Source organism: Papaver somniferum, chromosome 9 (genome assembly GCF_003573695.1).
Source record: "Papaver somniferum cultivar HN1 chromosome 9, ASM357369v1, whole genome shotgun sequence".
NCBI lineage: Eukaryota > Viridiplantae > Streptophyta > Magnoliopsida > Ranunculales > Papaveraceae > Papaver > Papaver somniferum.
This window is the reverse complement of record NC_039366.1, coordinates 7090261-7114779: the sequence shown is the minus strand read 5'-3', so window position 1 is coordinate 7114779 and position 24519 is coordinate 7090261. Positions and strand designations below refer to the sequence as shown.

The 24519-nt window shown below is 36.9% G+C and overlaps 1 pseudogene; it reads left to right on the top strand.

The window, feature by feature from the left end:
• Positions 1-431: 431 nt before the first annotated feature.
• LOC113311261 lies at positions 432-24322 on the top strand (annotated as a pseudogene).
• Positions 24323-24519: the final 197 nt, after the last annotated feature.

The window sequence follows — 24519 nt, the reverse complement described above, 5'->3', positions numbered from 1 at the left end:
AAATGAGTTGAATGTTATTGAAATATTGTGAGGGGTGTAGTGCAGGATTTCCTGCAACTACAATACAAATTGGGAAGAATTCAGAGGAGATTGTGATGGGTTGCTCGAGTAGAATGAATTACAGGTAATTGTTCTTCTTAGTTAACTTTGTAATGTTATCTACCTTCATGTTTAATCTTATGAGTTTTTAATTGATCTAATATTTGAGATAGATGTATATGTATGGAACTGGAGGTGGAATTATTATAGTGAATTGATGATAGAGACAGTGAAGAGCTGATGATGGTGGATATGGAATTGAGTTACAGTTGTAGCTTGTTGAACTGGTGGTGCGGAATGGTTAACATGGATATGGTGATGTTGATGTGAGGATGGCTTGAATCTCTGGTTGTAGTGTGTTGGTGTGAAGTAATGATCTTGCAGAACACTAAATGGTGATGATACAATCTGGTGGAGGGAAAGATGAGACCTGGAATAGTGATGATGTTTGTGTTGTTCTGAAATGTGGATTACAGGTGATGATGGGTATAGGTTGTGAATAGGTATGTCAATGGAGGAGGATGTAGGTTGTTTTAGTGTTGGGGTAGAAGTTCTTGGAGTTAGGTGGTCTGAAATGGATGTAATGTCTAGCTAAAAAGACAACATAATAGAATTGAAGTATGTGTATGAACCTAAGATGGATACAGATTGCAGGGAATGGGTAAATCAAATTACAGTTGGTGGTAATGTCGTTGTGGTGAAGTTATAGTGGTGGTTGAGTTGAGTTTAGATGTGGTGACGTTGTAATATGCAGGGAAGAGTCAGAGTGGTGATGTATTTGTGGAAATGATGAAATGAGGACTAAATGAGAGTCTGAGTGATGCTTAGAGATGTGATAGACGCATTAATGTGTCTAATATATCTCATTTGTATATACTGTTAGTGCCCATTTTTGTACTTATTGTGTTATTTTATGTCTTTATAGGAAGTTTTAGAGAAATAAGCCCTTGCGGCGAAATGGGCTCAAAAAGCAGTGTTTTACACCCCAGAGAAAATTACTAAAGCACCCCAGAAATGCACCGGAAGCGTCCCAGAAATGTGTCGGAGGAATCCAGAAAAATAACTATTTCCACCCCAAAATTACTATTTCCACCCCAATTGCTATTCGCACCCCCAGTTTGGATAGGGGGACACCATCTTCTTCATTTCAAAAACTGAATTTTGGCGGGAAAACATGCATGAGAACTGGTAGAAGTTTGATCGAATTTTTTAACGTGTTATAGGGAGATTAAATGGCTGAGACTTGGCAGGAAGATGTGATTAAGCCTAAAGAAGATATTTTGGGTGTTGGTTCCGATCGAATTTGGCTAGAATAGGCTAGGGAAGCCACGAACTCAAAACAGAGACACACGTACAGGGAGGAGAAAAACACGAGTTTTGGAGAGTTATGGACGTGTTTCGATCGAGTTTGATGGCTCTAGAAACACTCTGGGTGATTACAACATGATTTGGAGCGTGAAGAAGTTATTTTTGGAAATTATTCTCCGAAATAAGAAAAAAAATATTCCGAGTAAAGAAGGATTTTCACGAGTTATTGCGCGGGATTTGATGATGCATGTGAGTATATAAAGGTTCTTTGTGTCGAGTAGAGGGGCTGTCGAGAGTTGGGAGAAGATAGGAGAGCGCAGGAAGCAGAAATCAACGAGTTGAGTTTCTGCTGCTGCTGCCATTGATGAAGGCCAAGAACACGAAGAACGGACTTGCATAGACAGTCGTTCTCCAACAATGTTTACACGCAGAGTAGTGGGTCGTAGTGTGGGTAGTAGTTAGGGTCTTGCAACAGCATAACATTTGTATCGTTCTTCTTGTATCAGTTGAACAACGCCTTTGCAACAATTATTTCTGTTGCAATTTTTCTGCTCAATTGTTTTACTCCCTTTAATCAACTTTTGAGCTTTATACATGTATTTTGAGATTATGATTAATATGAGGAGCTAAACCCCAACACGGGGGCTATGGAGGAAGCCTTAATTCATCTATGTGGTAATTTTATTTAATTCTATATTTACTTTTTGCAACAATTTTAATTGAATTAAGATTTTAATTAATTATTTGTGATTTCATTTGATGGTTTATGCTTAGTCCTTGGGATTTTTGATATGCCATGCTTAAGAAATACAAGTAATATTTTATAAAATCTACTTTGGCAAAGAATAGAGTTAATATTCATTTTGTTTTGAATTATAATTGCATAGAATTAATTTCTGAACCATTTAAGAAACGAATTTGGTCGAATTCTAAGCCCCAATAACTCTCACCATTGTTAATATTTTATCGTATATATTTATATTTTTATTAAGTCTAAAAAAAATTATCCTTCACAAATCCGAGAGTTTGAACCTTCATTACTACAACCACAGAAAATATTTAATCATTTTGGCGCCGCCGACGCCGAATTGTGTTTAGGTGGAATTTTTTTTTTTTTAGATTTTTTTTTCTTTGTTCTTTTTTACGTTCTTTGGATATTTGTCTATGTGATACAGGTTTTGAGGCTTGGATCAAAAAGAAAAAAAGAAGAAGAAGTTGTCAAAGATTTTTGGCGATTTCATAAAGACTAGGAGCAAAGCTTAAAGCAAAAAGAACGGAAAGAAGAAGAAGTTGTCAAAGATTTAGAAACTGTAATTAAGGTTTTTATTTTTGTAATCTTTTTTTTTTTTGGACTTTTTTTTTCCGGACATTAAATATTGGACATTATTTTTAAAACCCTACGAAAGGGTTATAAATTAAATAAAAACTGTTTGCAGGGAAGGACGACGATTACTATATCGTCTCGGCCCCTCGGGTTCGCACGCTGACACCGGAGTCAGTGGCCCGAGTCGACTACAACGGTTCTTCGCCCGTCTGGTACGGGACGTAAACTTCTAAACACCCGCGAATCTCCTGCAAGCGGGCTTACTGTTTGCCTTAAGGTGAATATATGCTGAGGACTTGAACTGGACTGTATTTAAATTCCTAGTAAAGGGCAAGGCCTGTCCAAATCAAGATAAGGACTCGGATTTCATCACCCTTTCCTTCTTGCCCGCCTTAGGAAAACCAAACCGAACGCGAACCTAAGCTTTAAAATTTGGAATAGAACGAGAACGATAGGGTAACGAGCTTAATAGGAAACTCGTTCGAAAAATATTGGTTGCTCTTTAAGCACACTTCAAAGTTCATGATGGTTTCTGTGAGTTGAATGCGTGACTGCACCGCCTAATGCGGTGAGGCCTTGGGTATCAAAGCTCTACTAAGCTTACCTCGCCTCTATTCAACTTACTTTGACTCGGATTGATTCCAGAGGGGTTTGCTCAAATTGCAACGAATTCCCTTTCGAAAGATAGAAGCTGGTCTAGAAACAATCTAAGTGGAGCCATCATGCTTTTTGTTTGCTAGAATTTATAGGTTTGATTTGGTCGAGTCATCCTTGTTTGTGATTGTGTAGAATTCCTCTGTAGTTTGTGTTTCCTCGGTGATGAATCCTTTTCAGGAGACGCCACCTGAGATGACGTTACGAGAATATATGTCTAGAAATTCTCGTTATCAAGAGACGTCTTCGGAAATGACTCTTGGTGAATATATGCGTGGGCAGCGATATATGGATACTCCAATATTTATTGAGGAATCACCTCTAACGATCTATGAGAAATATTATAAACATAGACCATGTAGTTGGGAACAAAGCTTGAGAATTCGTGAATATCAAAAATTATATTGTGATGATAACGAGGAGAAGGATAGTGATGATGATTATAACGATATTTCTAGTTCAAATCCAAATAATTTTAATAATTATTTACCTATTCAAAAGGACGAGGATTTGACTAGAAATACCCCCGTTTTAGACGATGATTACGAAACCGATGATGGTTTAGAGGAACCAGTTTATCTTGCGAGTACTGTTTTCGATTCAAACGATTTAGAAATAATAGTCTTAGATGAAGTCGTAGAGATTAGCGAGGACGAACCTGACTTAGAAAAATCAATCGCCCTCTTTCAGGAATCTGATGACCTAGAAATTAGGGAGATTATGACCAGTCTATCTAGAGACGCCGAAAACTCTAAGTTTGGGGGTGATTATCATTCTCCATGTTCTTTAACAAAAATCCCTCACGTGGGACTTGACATCAATGCCTCAACCATCTTACAAGACTATCTTCATACTCGTTTTCCCGAACTTAATAATATTCAACACGAGTCTCAACTGTTAGAAACCCATCCTCTGGTTGATGAGGTTAGCCAAGGCAATAATACCAAGATTGACTTTGTTTTCCCACCAAAAACTTTTCTACCAATTGTGGGAACATACAAATTTCAGATGTGTCAATTATTAAGTTTTGAGACTAAATCTAATTACTTTAGGAGATTAGGGTCGACACATCTGTTTAAGGAAGACCACCACTCACTTTGTGGTCAGCTGTGTAAGTCAAATCTGATTGACTTTAAGGATCCCCATTTATTCAGGTTGTTATTATTTTTAATTGAGTTTTTCCAGACTTTTAAACCTGAACTGTTGGATCTTAGCTATGAGGAAGTGCATCCAATGAAAATTTTCTATCAAGATCCTTTCATAGAACCTGAACCTGAACCACAATGGGACATAGGTATCTTAATCAGGAAACTAGATAAGGGTATGCAGTACATGTTCATTTTCTTGGCTTGTTGCAGATTCCTTTTACTTGTGATAGATCTATTTGGTTTCGATAACCCACAATTATTTCGGCTATTGCTATATGATTCAAGGTGATTAAACCTTTCTTAGTCTGGCTGAAGACTATAAACTTAGCACTTCTTGGGAGGTAACCCAATCTCATGCAACCCGGTAATATCCTTCCTTCACTCTTTTGCTTCAAATAATCGTTGTCTCTCCTTGTGCATGCTTTTAATTTCATCTTTGGAACATTGAGGACAATGTTAATTTTAAGTTTGGGGGTATGGAAGAAACTTTTTAGTTGCAATAAATAAACTCCAGAGCCTAGAAATTTACGCCTATTAAGGATAGCACTAACCAATCTAAGTGGATGGAAACATTTTTGTTTTAGGAGCTGAGGAACCAATCTGACTAGATGGAAACATCTATAGCATCTATTCATAAAAGCACAGAGCCCAGGTGTTAGAATTAACATGATAGTTTCGCCATATCTCGTCGAGTCCTTTTCACTTTCTATTTTTAGTTTTCTTTTATTTCAAGTGATTTGGTGGGGCACACGATTCAAGTTGTTACCTTTGCTAGGGTGAAATAGAGTGACTGACTTACCTTTTTTTTTAAAAAAAAATAAAAAAAAATTAGACCAGACCAGTAGACCAATCGGAATAAATACTAACACTTGGATAACAATATGTGTGTGTTCTCCCTGTCTCCGTCGCCTAAACAAGCGTGGAATGCAGGATCCATGGGAATCACCATGTCCAATCATGTTGTTAGTTCTTAAATAAATGTGTGTTTAATAAAGTCGACCACTGGTACCCTTGTATATGCCAGTTGTGTTGACCTAGAGTTAGGATTATTAACCACTGGTTCCCTTGTATATGCCAGTGTGTTAATATTAGTCAGACCTGTATCTCAGTCATTTAGGTTAGGTTCACCTTGGCAGAGGCCTTCAGACAGATATGGGAAACACCGTTCACTTTTCAACCATCTACATTTTTTTTTCCATCCTCTTAATCTTTTCATGTGATTAGTCTGACTCCGAGTATGATGTACATCGTGAAACTATCTTAGTAGAGCACTGTCACTTATATGAATTTTAGTATGCTTGAGTGCAAACTCGTATACAACAATTGGAATTTCGCGTCAGAGTACTTCCTCCTGTAATTAATAAGTATGCCAACCAAGGAGGTTCTTTAGTGCATTCCAAGATTTTTCGTAGATAGTTAGGGTCTAGAGTAGTGATTTTGTGGGTATATCTCTGGTAAGCCCTCCTGAGACTATAACTCGTCCACTAGGGACACCTAGGGGTTTAAAGGATTATTGCTTATGCTAAATGCAATCGACGATGCCTGCGAAAGTGAGTTAGGATTTTATTTTGTAGTTTTGATTTGCTCGGGACTAGCAAATAATAAGTTTGGGGGTATTTGATAGACGCATTTATGTGTCTAATATATCTCATTTGTATATACTGTTAGTGCCCATTTTTGTACTTATTGTGTTATTTTATGTCTTTGTAGGAAGTTTTAGAGAAATAAGCCCTTGCGGCGAAATGGGCTCAAAAAGCAGTGTTTTACACCCCAGAGAAAATTACTAAAGCACCCCAGAAATGCACCGGAAGCGTCCCAGAAATGTGTCGGAGGAATCCAGAAAATTACCATTTCCACCCCAAAATTACTATTTCCACCCCAATTGCTATTCGCACCCCCAGTTTGGATAGGGGGACACCATCTTCTTCATTTCAAAAACTGAATTTTGGCGGGAAAACATGCATGAGAACTGGCAGAAGTTTGATCGAATTTTTTAACGTGTTATAGGGAGATTAAATGGCTGAGACTTGGCAGGAAGATGTGATTAAGCCTAAGGAAGATATTTTGGGTGTCGGGTCCGATCGAATTTGGATCGAATTGGCTAGGGAAGCCACGAACTCAAAACAGAGACACACGTACAGGGAGGAGAAAAACACGAGTTTTGGAGAGTTATGGACGTGTTTCGATCGATTTTGATGGCTCCAGAAACACTCTAGGTGATTACAACATGATTTGGAGCGTGTTGGAAGATATTTGGAGTGTGAAGAAGTTATTTTTGGAAATTATTCTCCGAAATAAGAAAAAAATATTCCGAGTAAAGAAGGATTTTCACGAGTTATTGCGGGGGATTCGATGATGCATGTGAGTATATAAAGGTTCTTTGGGTCGAGTAGAGGGGCTGTCGAGAGTTGGGATAAGAGAGGAGAGCGCAGGAAGCAGAAATCAACGAGTTGAGTTTCTGCTGCTGCTGCCATTGATGAAGGCCAAGAACACGAAGAACGGACTTGCATAGACAGTCGTTCTCCAACATTGTTTACACGCAGAGTAGTGAGTCGTAGTGTGGGTCGTAGTTAGGGTCTTGCAACAGCATAACATTTGTATCGTTCTTCTTGTATCAGTTGAACAACGCCTTTGCAACAGTTATTTCTGTTGCAATTTTTCTGCTCAATTGTTTTACTCCCTTTAATCAACTTTTGAGCTTTATACATGTATTTTGAGATTATGATTAATATGAGGAGCTAAACCCCAACACTGGGGCTATGGAGGAAGCCTTAATTCATCTATGTGGTAATTTTATTTAATTCTATATTTACTTTTTGCACCAATTTTAATTGAATTAAGATTTTAATTAATTATTTGTGATTTCATTTGATGGTTTATGCTTAGTCCTTGGGATTTTTGATATGCCATGCTTAAGAAATATAAGTAATATTTTATAAAATCTACTTTGGCAAAGAATAGAGTTAATATTCATTTTGTTTTGAATTATAATTGCCTAGAATTAATTTCTGAACCATTTAAGAAATGAATTTGGCCGAATCCTAAGCCCCAGTAACTCTCACCATTGTTAATATTTTATTGTATATATTTATATTTTTTATTAAGTATAAAAAAAATTATCCTTCACAAATCCGAGAGTTTGAACCTTCATTACTACAACCACAGAAAATATTTAATCATTTTGGCCCCGCCGACGCGGAATTGTGTTTAGGTAGAATTTTTTTTTTTTTAGATTTTTTTTTCTTTGTTCTTTTTTACGTTCTTTGGGTATTTGTCTATGTGATACAGGTTTTGAGGCTTGGATCGTAAAGAAAAAAAAAGAAGAAGTTGTCAAAGATTTTTGGCGATTTCACAAAGACTAGGAGCAAAGCTTAAAGCAAAAAGAACGGAAAGAAGACGAAGGACTTTTTTTATTATTATTATTATTTTTTAGATATTTTTTTTATTTTATTTTTTTAGAAACTGTAATTAAGGTTTTTATTTTTGTAATCTTTTATTTTTGGACTTTTTTTTTTCCGGACATTAAATATTGGACATTATTTTTAAAACCCTACGGAAGGGTTATAAATTAAAAAAAAAAATTAAATACAAACTGTTTGCAAGGAAGGACGACGATTACTATATCGTCTCGGCCCCTCGGGTTCGCACAGTGACACCGGAGTCAGTGGCCCGAGTCGACTACAGCGGTTCTTCGCCCGTCTGGTACGGGAGGTAAACTTCTAAACACCCGCGAATCTCCTTCAAGTGGGTTTACTGTTTGCCTTAAGGTGAATATACGCTGAGGACTTGAACTGGACTGTTTTTAAATTCCTAGTAAAGGGAAAGGCCTGGCCAAATCAAGATAAGGACTCGGATTTCATCACCGTTTCCTTCTTGCCCGCCTTAGGAAAACCAAACCGAACGCGAACCTAAGCTTTAAAATTTGGAATAGAACGAGACTGATAGGGTAACGAGCTCAATAGGAAACTCGTTCGAAAAATATTGGTTGCTCTTTAAGCACACTTCAAAGTTCATGATGGTTTCTGTGAGTTGAATGCGTGACTGCGCCGCCTAATGCAGTGAGGCCTTGGGTATCAAAGCTCTACTAAGCTTACCTCGCCTCTATTCAACTTACTTTGACTCGGATTGATTCCATAGGGGTTTGCTCAAATTGCAACGAATTCCCTTTCGAAAGATAGAAGCTGGTCTAGAAACAATCTAAGTGGAGCCATCATGCTTTTTGTTTGCTAGAATTTATAGGTTTGATTTGGTCGAGTCAGACTTGTTTGTGATTGTGTAGAATTCCTCTGTAGTTTGTGTTTCCTCGGTGATGAATCCTTTTCAGGAGACGCCACCTGAGATGACGTTACGAGAATATATGTCTAGAAATTCTCGTTATCAAGAGACGTCTTCGGAAATGACTCTTGGTGAATATATGCGTGGGCAGCGATATATGGATACTCCAACTTTATTGAGGAAACACCTCTAACGATTTATGAGAAATATTATAAACATAGACTATGTAGTTGGGAACAAAGCTTGAGAATTCGTGAATATCAAAAATTATATTGTGATGATAACGAGGAGGAGGATGGTGATGATGATTATAACGATATTTCTAGTTCAAATCCAAATAATTTTAATAATTATTTACCTATTCAAAAGGACGAGGATTTGACTAGAAATACCCCCGTTTAAGACGATGATTACGAAACCGATGATGGTTTAGAGGAACCAGTTTATCTTGCGAGTACTGTTTTCGAGTCAAACGATTTAGAAACAATAGTCTTAGATGAACTCGAAGAGATTAGCGAGGATGAACCTGACTTAGAAAAATCAATCGCCCACTTTCAGGAATCTGATGACCTAGAAATTAGGGAGATTATGACCAGTCTATCTAGAGACGCCGAAAACTCTAAGTTTGGGGGTGATTATCATTCTCCATGTTCTTTAACAAAAATCCCTCACGTGGGACTTGACATCAATGCCTCAACCATCTTACAAGACTATCTTCATACTCGTTTTCCCGAACTTAATAATATTCAACACGAGTCTCAACTGTTAGAAACCCATCCTCTGGTTGATGAGGTTAGCCAAGGTAATAATACCAAGATTGACTTTGTTTTCCCACCAAAAACTTTTCTACCAATTGTGGGAACATACAAATTTCAGATGTGTCAATTATTAAGTTTTGAGACTAAATCTAATTACTTTAGGAGATTAGGGTCGACACATCTGTTTAAGGAAGACCACCACTCTCTTTGTGGTCAGCTGTGTAAGTCAAATCTGATTGACTTTAAGGATCCCCATTTATTCAGGTTGTTATTATTTTTAATTGAGTTTTTCCAGACTTTTAAACCTGAACTGTTGGATCTTAGCTATGAGGAAGTGCATCCAATGAAAATTTTCTATCAAGATCCTTTCATAGAACCTGAACCTGAACCACAATGGGACATAGGTATCTTAATCAGGAAACTAGATAAGGGTATGCAATACATGTTCATTTTCTTGGCTTGTTGCAGATTCCTTTTACTTGTGATAGATCTATTTGGTTTCGATAACCCACAATTATTTCGGCTATTGCTATATGATTCAAGGTGATTAAACCTTTCTTAGTCTGGCTGAAGACTATAAACTTAGCACTTCTTGGGAGGTAACCCAATCTCATGCAACCCGGTAATATCCTTCCTTCACTCTTTTGCTTCAAATAATAGCTGTCTCTCCTTGTGCATGCTTTTAATTTCATCTTTGGAACATTGAGGACAATGTTAATTTTAAGTTTGGGGGTATGGGAGAAACTTTTTAGTTGCAATAAATAAACTACAGAGCCTAGAAATTTACGCCTATTAAGGATAGCACTAACCAATCTAAGTGGATGGAAACATTTTTGTTTTAGGAGCTGAGGAACCAATCTGACTAGATGGAAACATCTATAGAGTCTATTCATAAAAGCACAGAGCTCAGGTGTTAGAATTAACATGATAGTTTCGCCATATCTCGTCGAGTCCTTTTCACTTTCTATTTTTAGTTTTCTTTTATTTCAAGTGATTTGGTGGGGCACACGATTCAAGTTGTTACCTTTGCTAGGGTGAAATAGAGTGACTGAGTTACCTTTGCTAGGGTGAAATAGAGTGACCAGACCAGTAGACCAATCGGAATAAATACTAACACTTGGATAGCAATATGTGTGTGTTCTCCCTGTCTCCGTCACCTAAACAAGCGTGGAATGCAGGATCCACAGGAATCACCATGTAATCTGCTGACAAGAAACATGCGCTTCGGTCCACAAGGTCCAATCATGTTGGTAGTTCTTAAATAAATGTGTGTTTAATAAAGTCGACCATTGGTACCCTTGTATATGTCAGTTGCGTTGACCTAGAGTTAGGATTATTAACCACTGGTTCCCTTGTATATGCCAGTGTGTTAATATTAGTCAGACCTGTATCTCAGTCATTTAGGTTAGGTTCACCTTGGCAGAGGCCTTCAGACAGATATGGGAAACACCGTTCACTTTTCAACCATCTACATTTTTTTTTTCCATCCTCTTAATCTTTTCATGTGATTAGTCTGACTCCGAGTATGATGTCCATCGTGAAACTATCTTAGTAGAGCACTGTCACTTATATGAATTTTAGTATGCTTGAGTGCAAACTCGTATACAACAATTGGAATTTCGCGTCAGAGTACTTCCTCCTGTAATTAATAAGTATGCCAACCAAGGAGGTTCTTTAGTGCATTCCAAGATTTTTCATAGATAGTTAGGGTCTAGAGTAATGATTTTGTTGGTATATCTCTGGTAAGCCCTCCCGAGACTATAACTCGGCCACTATGGCCACCTAGGGGTTTAAAGGCTTATTGCATATGCTAAATGCAATCGACGATGCCTGCGAAAGTGAGTTAGGATTTTATTTTGTAGTTTTGATTTGCTCGGGACTAGCATATAATAAGTTTGGGGGTATTTGATAGACGCATTTATGTGTCTAATATATCTCATTTGTATATACTGTTAGTGCCCATTTTTGTACTTATTGTGTTATTTTAAGTCTTTGTAGGAAGTTTTAGAGAAATAAGCCCTTGCGGCGAAATGGGCTCAAAAAGCAGTGTTTTACACCCCAGAGAAAATTACTAAAGCACCCCAGAAATGCACTGGAAGCGTCCCAGAAATGTGTCGGAGGAATCCAGAAAAATTACTATTTCCACCCCAAAATTACTATTTCCACCCCAATTGCTATTCGCACCCCCAGTTTGGATAGGGGGACACCATCTTCTTCATTTCAAAAACTGAATTTTGGCGGGAAAACATGCATGAGAACTGGCAGAAGTTTGATCGAATTTTTTAACGTGTTATAGGGAGATTAAATGGCTGAGACTAGGCAGGAAGATGTGATTAAGCCTAAGGAAGATATTTTGGGTGTCAGGTCTGATCGAATTTGGCTCGAATTGGCTAGGGAAGACACGAACTCAAAACAGAGACACACCTACAGGGAGGAGAAAAACACGAGTTTTGGAGAGTTATGGACGTGTTTCGATCGATTTTGATGGCTCCAGAAACACTCTGGGTGATTACAACATGATTTGGAGCGTGTTGGAAGATATTTGGAGCGTGAAGAAGTTATTTTTGGAAATTATTCTCCGAAATAAGAAAAAAATATTCCGAGTAAAGAAGGATTTTCACGAGTTATTGCGGGGGATTCGATGATGCATGTGAGTATATAAAGGTTCTTTGGGTCGAGTAGAGGGGCTGTCGAGAGTTGGGATAAGAAAGGAGAGCGCAGGAAGCAGAAATCAACGAGTTGAGTTTCTGCTGCTGCTGCCATTGATGAAGGCCAAGAACACGAAGAACGGACTTGCATAGACAGTCGTTCTCCAACAGTTTTTACACGCAGAGTAGTGGGTCGTAGTTAGGGTCTTGCAACAACATAACATTTGTATCGTTCTTCTTGTATCAGTTGAACAGCGCCTTTGCAACAGTTATTTCTGTTGCAATTTTTCTGCTCAATTGTTTTACTCCCTTTAATCAACTTTTGAGCTTTATACATGTATTTTGAGATTATGATTAATATGAGGAGCTAAACCCCAACACTGGGGCTATGGAGGAAGCCTTAATTCATCTATGTGGTAATTTTATTTAATTCTATATTTACTTTTTGCACCAATTTTAATTGAATTAAGATTTTAATTAATTATTTGTGATTTCATTTGATGGTTTATGCTTAGTCCTAGGGATTTTTGATATGCCATGCTTAAGAAATACAAGTAATATTTTATAAAATCTACTTTGGCAAAGAATAGAGTTAATATTCATTTTTTTTTGAATTATAATTGTCTAGAATTAATTTTTGAACCATTTAAGAAATGAATTTGGCCGAATCCTAAGCCCCAGTAACTCTCACCATTGTTAATATTTTATTGTATATATTTATATTTTTTATTAAGACTAAAAAAATTATCCTTCACAAATCCGAGAGTTTGAACCTTCATTACTACAACCACAAAAAATATTTAATCAAGCTGCAACTGCAGGTAAACCATGTTGTGTTTCTAATTCAGTAAATTATAAATTGTTTTGAATGAATTGGTTGTATAATGGTACATTCTATAAAATCAGTTTGGTAGAGGTTATATAACTGTAATGGAACATCCCAGTCAGTTTAGCTGACTTAATCTTTTATTTGATTCAGTCTATCTGACTGAGTCGAGTTACCTTGTCAGTCTGAGTTGAATAGGTTTGACTCAGTGACCAGACCACTTGACCGATTTAGACTTTAGACTTTTACTATTTGACACTGGACTTTGACCCGACCTTGGACGTTGACTGTTAGTTGACCCTTGACCGTTAGTTCGGCCTTTAGTGACTGTTAGTTGACCTTAGTGGACTTGGGCTTAGAATAGTTTTCTTAATTAGATGTTTTGGACCTCTTGTGGTCCGAATTAGACCTTGACTTCTTCTACAAAGTTGTAGACATTCATAAGACTGAGCTAATAGAATATAGAATCAACCTAATTGTGTTAGTAAATCCTTAGATGAGTTAAAGTATAAAATGGAAGGTGTAGAATCATAAATGGGCTTAGAACCATTAGTTAGACTTGTATGATTCTTGTGTGAGCCATTGTGGCTAGATTCTTAGAGTTCTTGTGTGATTAACAGTTAGTTATTAACAACGATCGATTCAAAGGAAGAACCAACGGATCGTGGATCTCGAGGTAGGCGTGGCTTGTCATCAAAAGAGGTGGGAATACATTTGACTCTTTTGTAACCATTGTTGCTGCTTTTACAAAAGTTTATGCTTAACAAACTCATGCATTGTCTGTCCGTACATTCCATGCTTTGTTCAAATTGCATTATGATAATTCTGTGGATTATGTGAATCTTTCCACGATTTGGAAAGGACTTGTAATGTTTTGTTTGTAATTATGAATTGTTATGGGAAATGAGAATTTCCACTTGTGGTATATAGGATACGCTCCTTCACAATTATATCTACATGAATTCAACTTTTATGCTTAGAATGGGTCATCATGGTCTTGGTGATATCAATAGCTAATGAGTGTGGTTAGCACGAATATTATACATTGGTTGAAGAAGGAGTTTGTCCATATACATGTTTATTTATTTCAGTGACTTGGTCACTTTTTAATGTTTGGGAAAACATTAGTGTTTTCCAAATCTTGCCATGATTACTTAAAAGTTCAATGTTATTCCTACTGGGTACCCCTTTTAGGGATGATGTGCTCACCCATTCCCACTTTCAGTTTCAGAGACATATCAGAGTTGCGCAGCGAAAACTTCAAGAAGTTGAGTCTGTTCGTTAGATTATTTCGACTATGTTTATTATGTTGCATATTATACTTGTAAACCAAATGACTATTGTATAAGTATCATTTGAGAGAAGTTCTTATATATATATTTCTGAGCGGGGCTAGTTTTCTGTTAAGTTTTGTAGCAGATTTCTTAATTGAATGTTTAAGTAAATGATTTAGATTCTTAGTGCCTCTTTATTTAGTTAATCTCTTGGATTAGTCAGCTGCTAGCTTAGGGGGCGCTACAATGTTGGTCTCTACATCATCATAACTCATAATTCAACACAATCACCTACATCTGTAACAATCTAAGCTTAACCTCAGCTTCCTCATCATTCCCAAACTCAATTCATTAACAACCACAGACTCGATTCCATTCTGTTTCCTTTTTAGCTAAACATCATATCCATATCAGAAAAGCAAACTCCATGAACTGCAATTCCACCATCACCACCAATCAACTTAATCCAATACGAACAACCTACCCCGTCCTCCATTGACATACATACTCACAACCAATACCCATCATCAACTGCAACCACCAAAATCCACATTTCAGAACCAACACAATCATTGCCACCATTCCAGGTCACATATTCACTATTTTAGCACCACCAGTTCAACATCATCACTATCAATTCCATTTACTTCAGTAAGAACTCCCATAGTACCACATAGACATTCATATATTTAATTTCATCACTACATCCAATAGCTCAATCATTCTGATTACAAACAACTCATAAACTCAGAGAATATATAAACTTCAACTCAGAAAACCAAGAGTTTACCTTGTATAAAATTCCTGCCAAAACCCATCTTCAATCACTCCACTAGAGCGTCAATTTCGTCTTCAACATCTTCCTTGAGTTACTCTTACAAACCCTAATTCTCCATTTCTTCATGAACACCTCTGTAATATCCAATTAACTTCAATTCATCCTACTAGACATCAATTAAGAGCAAACCCCTCATTAATTCAATCCCCTTTATATCGATTTCATCTTCTAATTCTTCCTTGAACTTCTTACAAAACTCTAACTTTGGATTCAATCACTAGAATGACTCTGCAACTTCAATTAAACATCAACCCGTTTGTCTCCTAACTTCTAACAACTCGATTACTAATCATCCAATCAAAACCAAACCTAAATCTCCAAACCCTAATTCATTCACTCCGATTTATCTTTAATCTCGAGTTTGAATCAACTATAGACAACCACATAATTACCGTCAACTAACCCATAATATTCTCCACCTTCTACTAAACATAAAGCTTTTGTTTAATCTCTCAATCACTCGCAGATGAAAAGGAACAGAAGAGAAGAAGAAGAAGAATAAGGAGGAAATAAGAAAGAGAAATAAGAATAATGAAGAAGAGAAAAAATACGAGAGTTATCTTCTCGATCAGAGGATAAGGCCGACCAATCTTGTTAAAGGCACCCGGTCAAATTGATATGGGCAACCAAGACGGTTTAACTACAAAATCATTATGTTTCCCTTCGTACAAATCTGATAATATCTTCTTCGTCCGGTATCCGAATGACACGTTCGAGTAATCTAAATCGCATAACTTTTCGAGATCTATCCAGCGGTACTAAATTCGTATCTAAATCGTTGTTAAATTAATTTCTATTAATTAACGTTCGTATTAAATTAATCGATTTATTAACGGTTAAATCGTATCTTGAATAGTCTAATAGCGTTGACGAGCTTGAGGTTCCTTACAGAAATGGTCATTAAATTTATTGTTTATATTTTCATCTGTAAGATTCATTGTTAACCCCAAGAACCCTCCATCACTATTTAACGGGGATTTTATTTAGTGAAAAAGATTAAAATAGCAAAAGTTGGATTGGAAAAAAATGATCTAAATAGAGTCTTCGATGCTTCCTAAATCTTGAGTTGATATATACATAAACATAGCACCACCAAAATTATTTATGAAACAATCTCTTCCTCACCAGATCTTTCTAAACAAACAAAGCAAGGACTCTATCATAAAATCCCAACTTTATAAAATCTCCACCATTCTTAAAAGAATACATCAACAAAATCAGTACGAGAAAATGAAGTTTACATTGGCTGCCGTGAAAAGAAAATCTAACTGATTGAGTGTGAGAAGAGATGGTGTCTTAAACATAATACGCTTTGAGCCACGTACCATTGACGACCGTCCCTATTGTACCTCTGTCCACTGGAACTATCTTGTAATATCTGCTACTAAATGCAGGGTCGTCCCTGAAATGTTAGTGCCCCGAAGTTAACTTACCAAATGATGCCCCTATACAGGCTATATACAAAAAAAAATTGTTATATTGCCATCGATGCTTACATTAACGCCATTCTAACTCATGGCACAATTGCTGTATATTGATCGGCGTTTGCTTCATTAACACAATTGTTATCCAATTTTTCAACTATAGGTGCATTAGGTTTGATCAAATATGTATTCAAAGATCACCAAGAAATTTTACTCACTCACCAATTTTTTGTAATCCAAAATTAACAACTAGCAAACCGGCAAAATCTCCTTATTTTTTGCTGCCCCTAAAATTGTAATGCCCAAAGTCCAACTTCTGGTAATATTCCTCAGGGTCGGCCCTGACTAAATGCTCTAAAAACCATATGCGGACCTTCCCATTTGTGGGGGGGGGGGGGGGGGGGGACTCGAGGCTTCGCCATCTTCAACACTAAGTCTCCTTCTTTGAAGACTCGAGGCTTTACCAGCTTGTCATACGCCCTGGTATAAACGTATGGTTTTATTGATTGAATGAATAATATATAAACCCACACACAGTCGTGTAATGATATTCAATATGAAAGGTCCAGGTGCAACCATATATGCGGAGGGTGGATTGAATCGTGGAGAACAGTTGTTGATAGAAGGAGGCATAAAATTTGGATCATACCGATGCCAGCACCTTCAAACCGGTTGATTTCGTCCGTCACACAAACCACGGGGTTCTTGGGAATCATCGGAGTTGTTGAAACGAGACAATTGGGGTCTTTGGAAACCACGACCCTGATTGAAATTAGTGCGAGGAGAGTATGGACGTGGGGTTGAATAAGAAGTGGTAGGACGGGAGGATGAACAAGAAGAAGAAGGTCGGGGAGCTGAATTACAAGAACGCGGATTAGCGGTTCTAGCAGCTATATGAACAGTGGTAGGAGTCGGAAGAATATCTTGTTGTTGATTTGTACGTAATTCATAAGCAAGAAGATGAGATTTGAAATCCTCAAAGGGAATGTCCTCCATTGTGGCATGTAAAGAATTAACAATAGAATTGAATGAGGTGTCAAGACCTTTAAGAATATTTTTCTTCAATTCAGATTGAGATAGTTTAGATGCTGACAATGTTTTTACACGAAGAAGATAGCCCTCCCATTGTGTTGTCACCTTTACGCAAGGTTCGTAGGTCACGCTGGAGTTACATCAATGGAGATCCATATTTTGATGCATATAAGGAAGCCAGAGCACCCCAAACAGCCTTGGTCTCCTGTGTGATACTAGTTGCGACTAGAAGATTCTCCTTTAACCTAGGTTTTTCTTAAAATCCTTATAGGTTAACGACTTAAAGACTTCATTGGGATTTTGAAGTCAGACCCAAATATGTGCGCTGTAGTTTCGTGTTCTGATCTTACTTATTCTATCGTATTGAGTACTATCTTCTCTAAGATTTTTTTGAGATTTATCTCTGATAGGTAAGATTCACAAACACCTTCGCATCATCGTTTGTGATTCCACAATAACCTGTTCTACTACCATATAGTTAGGTTATTGTGAGGTGATTGATATTTCTAGGTTGTTCTTTTGGAATGGAATTCTGGTATATCAATTGGTTCCTGTGCACCTTGATTTGTCAAAAGACGGAACAAAACCTTCTAGGTATTTCTATGGGAGACAGATTTATCTATCTAAATAGACTTTTTTGTGGGAGACAAATTTATTTATTAAGTCTTCGACTTTGGGTCGTAGGAACTCTTAGTTGTGGGTGAGATCAGGTAAGGGAATCAAGTGCATAGAGTCATGCTGGGATTTAGAGACGTAAGGAACGCGATTGTACCTTGATCAGCGTGAGAATGGTCAGGGATTAACTACATTCCAGTCCGAAATTAACTTGTAGTAGGCTAGTGTATGTAGCGGCTTAATACAGTGTGGTGATCAAAGCTGGACTAGGTCCTAAGGTTTTTATGCATTTGCGGTTTCTTCTTTAACAAAATCTCTGGTGTCTGTGTTATTTATTTTCTGCATTATATTTATTTATGTAATTGAAATATCACAGGTTGTGCGTAAGTTCAATCAATTTGTGAATCCGACATTTGGGTTGTTGATTGAATTGACTGAACTTGGATATTGGTTTTTGATACCGTCCAAACTGTTTCTTATATTAATCAGGCTCACAGATTTCTATATGTTTGGTTTGCTGATTACATTAAGAAACAGAGATATAACTTTTGGATATACTTTTGCTTGATTGAGTCTGACTGTCTAGTTGATTCTCTTGAAAGTATATTGGAGTTAATCCATACAGATTGCCTAAACGAAACATTGGGTGTGGTTGCTGGACCCCGCTTTTTCAATGTGTTTCCTTAACACCTGGAGACCCTTCTTCGGTAAGCCTCTGCATGTTCTTCCGCCTTAGACTCTCCTAGAATCCAGGGTATCTACTTGTGGTATAATATAATAACACCGTGAGCAAGCAACTTTATTACATGCTATATAGGTTGATAACACTGGCTTTTGAAATAACCTTAACTTTAGGAAATATCACCAAGGGACACTGCCAAGGGATGATTTTGGTAAATGTAGAAAACAGAGTTGTATGAGTTTTATTTGATTTAAAATTTGATGACTATGGAAGGGAGGTATAAGTTATGTGATAACGTGAATACTTCAACTAACAAATATTAGGTCACGAGCACATATACCATGCTAAGAGACAAATTTGATGCTGATTTTTTTGATCACCATGGTAGATTTTCCAACAATACAATGCAACTCTTGAATCAAAGTTTGGGAATGAAAAAACGATAGAGTTTTCTTAACGCCAGTAGCATTATGCATACCTTAGGATACATCATTGCATAACATGATGCTGGAGCGTCTCAAGCTTGTGTTGCGTGTGCAAGTTTCAGCCCAGAACAGAAATCTCATCACTGATGACATCATCCAAATGAGATGATATCGGAGAGGTAAAGTGCATCGCGCTATGGTACACTTCGCCAGTTGAGATTTGTCTCGTAATTATGTACGGCACTTCTTTGTAATTTTTTGTTTATTTTGTAGTTTTTGACATGTTCTAATTTTTTTTTTGTGTGTGGAAGTGGAATTGTAGACTGGGAGAAGACATTTCATCAGTGCTGAGTTTAATGGTGTTACTTACAATTGTTGTTTTTTGTTTATTTTGTAAATTGTTACTTTCTTATATTAGTTATGATTCTGTAAATTGTTGTTTTTTGTTTATTTTGTAGTTTTTGACATGTTCTAATTTTTTTTTGTGTGTGGAAGTGGAATTGTAGACTGGGAGAAGACATTTCATCAGTGCTGAGTTTAATGGTGTTACTTACAATCTGAATGATTGCTGTTTGATGAAGGTGAATAAATGATCTTAATTTTTTCTTGATGTTCTATTGATAATTTCATGGCTAAATTCATGTTTCGATCATTTTGTTGATTTATTCATGTAATTTTTGCTAGAAATACTATGCTTCATTTAGGGTTCTGTTGTAGGGAAGTGCATTGCCATTGTTACCATCTGATGGTTGATTTTATTTCAGTCCCAGTAAGGACAATTAGTTTAAATTTTATTTCGAGATTTTACTATTTGCATTCTTTAATGTGAATAAGTTGTTAATCCTGTTGTATGTATTCCTATTTCTTGAATCCTCTTATCTAATCACTCTGTGTCTAAAATCTAGTGTTGTCAATTCTGCTTCTTCATTTCAGGCAGAAGAAGGTCACCTTGATTATATAGCGAGAATCATAGGATTCTTCGAGAACAGTAAGGGAAAGCCATACATCACTGTAAAGTGTTTTTTCAGAGCTGTAGAAACGGTAAGTTATGTTAGGATTAGCCGATTAGGAATAGTCATATTTCTTTCGGTTAAGTCGTGTATCTGTTAATAATTTTGTAAAATTTTTGGATATTTGCAGGTCGTTAAAGACCATTCTGATAAAATTGAAGCTAACCGTGTATTCTCTTCTGACTCCAAAGATGACATTCCACTAGATTGTGTAGTTGAAAAAGTTACAGTTGTTCAAGCAACCAAAGAAGTAATGGTTCTTTTGCTGTTTTTGGTTTGGTGATTTTTACGATTCTTTCAGTTTGCCGTGTAAATTATAGAAACTAATTTTTGTTCTAACGGTTTGCTCTCAGGTCCGTGGGTATCGATTTTTTCATGACATGTCCTACTCAGAGGAGTTTTGCACATTTGAAAACTTGTGCATAGGTAATAAACTTTATGTATTCAGAATACGGCACATCTTTGTAATTCTTGTTTTCCGGTACTAACATATAACATTGATCTTTTGTAGAAAATGGACAAGCTGCTGGTACATCATCATCCAGAATTTCAAGCGAAGGAAGTCTTGAAATGGATTCCAAAGTGCCAACATGTGATTCTCAGAATCCAGTTCTGACACTTCTAGACATGTATGCTGGCTGTGGTGGGAAGTCCACTGGCCTTTGCATGGGTGCAGCTGCATCCAACGTCAACCTTGTTACGGTAAGTAAGAAAAATACATTTGGTAGTCAGTTGGACTCGTGATACAAATCTGTAATGATTACAGCACTTGTGGCATAGTCTGAAATTTAAGTATGTTCTTTATTTTCACACTGAAATTTAAGTATGTTGTTCCAGAGATGGGCAGTAGATATGAATGAAGATGCCTGTGACAGTCTTCGCTATAACCATCCTGAAACACAGGTATGGTCTTTTCTTCTCATTTTCAGAATACATGTATGCGGACATTTAATTTCCAATTGATTTCAGGTGAGATGTATGAATGCCGAAGACTTCTTGCAACTACTAATTAAATGGAAAGATCTTTGTCATAAATTCTCACTGTTGGATACCGACTATTCCAAAACAAATGTGCCAAATAAGAACAAAGAAGTTGAAGAAGTAGAATTAGAAACCCAGACACGTCAACCTTATGATGGCGGGGACTATGAAGTCGAAAAGATTATTGGAATTTTTTATGGAAATAATCCGGACGCGAAAGAAGGGCCTGCTGAATTACACTACAAGGTATTACTTTCGCAATTTCCAATACCTTAACCGCCTGCATTTCCTTCGTCTATTCTTACTGATTTCTGTAATTTATATATTATTTAGGTGAAGCGGAAGGGGTGGGGTTTTATTTGGAATACATGGGAGCCCGCTTCCAACCTTGAGTATGTTATCGTACTTCGCAATCTGTACATATCTTCTTTCAATTTCTTTATTTAGGATACTTCGATAACAAGCTCCAAGGGTGCATTGGGTTAATATTATTTCTATATTCAGGAACTGTGAGGAGAGTATCGAAGATTTTGTTATTGCAGGGTACAGATCCCATATACTACCTCTCCCTCTAAGTGTTTATACAGTTGTACTATTTAATAATTGATTGCTTCGTATATAGTGTACATGTATTTTGAGATACTGTCATTTTCATTCATGTTAGGAAATAGAAGCAAAATACAAGTTTCCATCCTGTTGTGACCTTAGTAATTAGTAAGTCGAGGTTTCTAGGCTTCTAGTACATTAATGAATTCTGGCACAAAGGAGTAATTCCCTGATGCTAGGATATAGGAATTTCTCTTTTGAATTTGGATCCCACTTAACGTTCCCCGTAATGTAGCTACCTGGAATGAGACATTTATAGGCTTTTTAGTGCGGAAAAGGAATTGAAGCTAACCGTGTACTCTACTTTTTGATACTAAGTTTATCTTGTGTTGTCATAATATGTTGTTCTGTTTGTCTTATAGGGAACTGTCGATGTGGTATGCGGTGGTCCGCCATGCCAAGGCATTTCTGGGTTAAACAGAAACCGCAACAATGAGGATCCTTTGAAAGACTCCAAAAATTTCCAGCTGGAAGTGTTTATGGAGATTATCAACTTTCTACAACCAAGATTCACTTTGATGGAGAACGTGGTTGATATAATGCGGTTTCTGGTTGGCACCTTAGGGCGGTTAGCTATTGCTCGTTTGGTATCAATGCATTACCAAGTTCGTCTTGGTTTCTTAATAGCCGGAAATTTTGGGCTTCCCCAGTACAGGATGCGTACATTTCTCTGGGGTGCCAAAACTGCAGAGGTAAAATCGATTTGAAAATTTTAGTTTTATTAAGATTGTTTAACTTTGTTTTAGTGGATATCATAATTTGATATTTAACTTTTTCTTCTTATAGAAACTACCACAGTTTCCCATACCTACACATAAGGTTATTGGTCGTGGGTATGCCCCTAAGGCTTTCGAGGTATGTACGTGATTTTTGCGTCTTTAAACTCTTAAACGTATTTGTATTAATCAAAAAACTTGTTCTTGGTCGGTTTGTGTAGAGAAATCTTGTTAAGGGGGATGAAAAGAATATGCTGAAGGAATTACTCCTTAAAGATGCTATTAAAGATTTGCCTGAGGTAACCAATTTTACCATCTGTCTTTATTTATTTTATTTAGTTAACATTAACTGCTCTAATTATGTACTTCTTCTTGTTTGTAGATCACTGCAGATGAAATTGCGGATGAAAGGGAGTACGGGGATGATCCTACAACAGAATTCCAAAGGAACATACGCTTACCAAAGCACCGTAAGACATTTTAGTGTTTAATTCAGCCTGCTGTTAGATATTTTTTAATAGTATTAAGTATCTTCTTTTCTTTCCGAGTTAATGGTATCAGCTCCCAAATCAAAGGAATCAGTAAGGCCAAAGCTGTATGATCATCGGCCTTTGAAATTGAGTAAGGATGACAATCTTAGAGTTAGATGGATTCCCAAGAGACAGGTTAGGTTTTAGATAACTTGGCAAAATCAGTTTTCATCTTGTATACATTTATTGATTGTATTGTCTGGCCGATTTTCTAGGGCGCCAACTACAGAGATCTTCCTGGAGTTGTAGTTGAAAATAACGTCGCACATCTTGATCCAGAGAGGGACAGAGTATTCATTATATGATCTAAGAAACCACTGGTAAACAGTGGTCCTAATCTTCTTCTTTTCTTAATCACTATAACTAGTTATTCTGTGGATTTATCAAATGAACATATTCATATAGTTGCATTGCTGCAGGTACCGAACTATGCAATAAGCTATTGTAAGGGAAAGTCAAAAAAGTGAGAACTTGTTTCTTCATTGGTCAGTTATCTTTAGTTTAGGGAAGAACCTTATGTAGCTTTTCTTATTTATCACGTCTGCTTGAATTTCAGGCCTTTCGGAAGGCTCTGGTGGAACGAGATCGTGTCCACTGTAGTGGGGAGGGCTGAACCCCATAACCAGGTGAACCTACATTTTATTTTTTTGCAAATCTTGTTTTTAATGGACTGTTTTAAGCTTAAATGATTAATGGTATAACTAAAGGAGAACAGGGTAACTGATGTTTTCATCTGGTCTTTACGTTACAACAGTAAAATAAATTGTGAAAATGGCTCATAAGTTGAGCATATTATTTCCACATGGCCAATGCCTTCTTTTGACTTTTTTTTGGGGTTTTAGTCAGGTTATCTTACACCCTGAGCAAGACCGTGTTTTATCCGTTAGGGAGAACGCCCGTAACCAAGGCTTCCCTTATTTTTATAGGTTTTTTGGGGAAATTAAGGAGAGGTATTGTTGTCGTTCTTGATCTTTTTGGTTTTCCTTCATATATTTATCTTGCAATTCTGATTTGTTTTGTTTTATATTTCTTTTCGGTTTTCTTTCAATATGTATCTAATAATTTGTTCCACATAAAAGGTATATCCAAGTTGGCAATGCAGTTGCCGTGCCTGTTGGAAGAGCCCTTGGATTTGCTCTTGGGAGGGCGGTTAATAGAACTTCTGATGATGGACAGGTTTTTGAGCTTCCTCCTTCCTTCTCCAGATAAACAAGATTTAAGCATTTAAAGTTAAACTTCTCCATGATTACCAACAACACATCGTATGACTACATCACTCAGAAGGGCCTTCCACTTGTTTCTAAACTTTAGGATGAGAACTTGAGTTCTCATTGTACATGTATAATTATGTTTGTTTCATTGCAAAAACTACTCTACTGCTTCAGGGCACCAGTTTTATGTTATTC